The 602-nt window shown below is 66.6% G+C and overlaps 1 protein-coding gene across 1 annotated transcript in view; it reads right to left on the bottom strand.

Moving 5' to 3' along the window:
- The window catches only part of ARAP2 (ArfGAP with RhoGAP domain, ankyrin repeat and PH domain 2), a 191473-nt gene extending 191096 nt beyond the window's left edge, over nt 1-377 (bottom strand). Inside the window, exon 1 of the mRNA XM_002929010.4 lies at nt 298-377. The gene's annotated coding sequence lies outside the window, so the exon portion shown is untranslated. The remainder of the gene's footprint in view (nt 1-297) is intronic.
- Between the last annotated feature and the right edge of the window lie 225 nt (nt 378-602).

The following is a 602-nucleotide window of genomic DNA, read 5'->3' as shown; positions in this document are numbered from 1 at the left end:
GCCCGCCGCCGGCGCCTGCCCAGGTGCTCTCGCGCCGCGCCTCGGCTGCTTCCTCTCCACCCGCGGGGGCGGGCAGCCGGCGCCCGGCGCGGGGGCAGCGCGGGCTCAGCGGCGGGGGCGGCAAAGCCGGCCGCCCTGGTTCCGCAGCATAGCTGGGCGGCTGACTCAGTCCGCCTCGACTTAGCCGCGCCTGGCACCCTCGCCACCTGGCGCACCTCGGCTCCGAGGCTCCCTGGCCGGCGGCGCTGGAATACCTGCGAGGGCGCTTCTGGGAGCGAAGATCGGCGAGGGCATTACCTTCCCAGGAGGGAGATGCGGGTGACCCTCCCCGGCCCCTGCCCGCTCGGGTCGGTTTCTCGGTGCGCACTGGTAGAGGGGTTGCTTGTCAAATGGGCGGAACCTCACCACCAAGGATTGTTAGTATTCCTCTAAGTACTTTCCTTGTTACCTCAGCGTTTCCCAAACGGAGGACTCATCTAGGGCGCTGGTTTTCCCAGGCTGCTTCTTGGTAGAGCTGCATTCAGTGGGTCCGGGAATCTGTCTACCAAGCCCGGTGCAGATTAGGCTGAGACTAATAGGGTTCTCCTTCCAACGGTGTCTGT

The sequence above is a fragment of the Ailuropoda melanoleuca genome, chromosome 11 (assembly GCF_002007445.2).
Source record: "Ailuropoda melanoleuca isolate Jingjing chromosome 11, ASM200744v2, whole genome shotgun sequence".
Lineage (NCBI taxonomy): Eukaryota > Metazoa > Chordata > Mammalia > Carnivora > Ursidae > Ailuropoda > Ailuropoda melanoleuca.
Note: the sequence above shows the minus strand (reverse complement) of the source record. Positions and strands in the feature narration are given on the sequence as shown.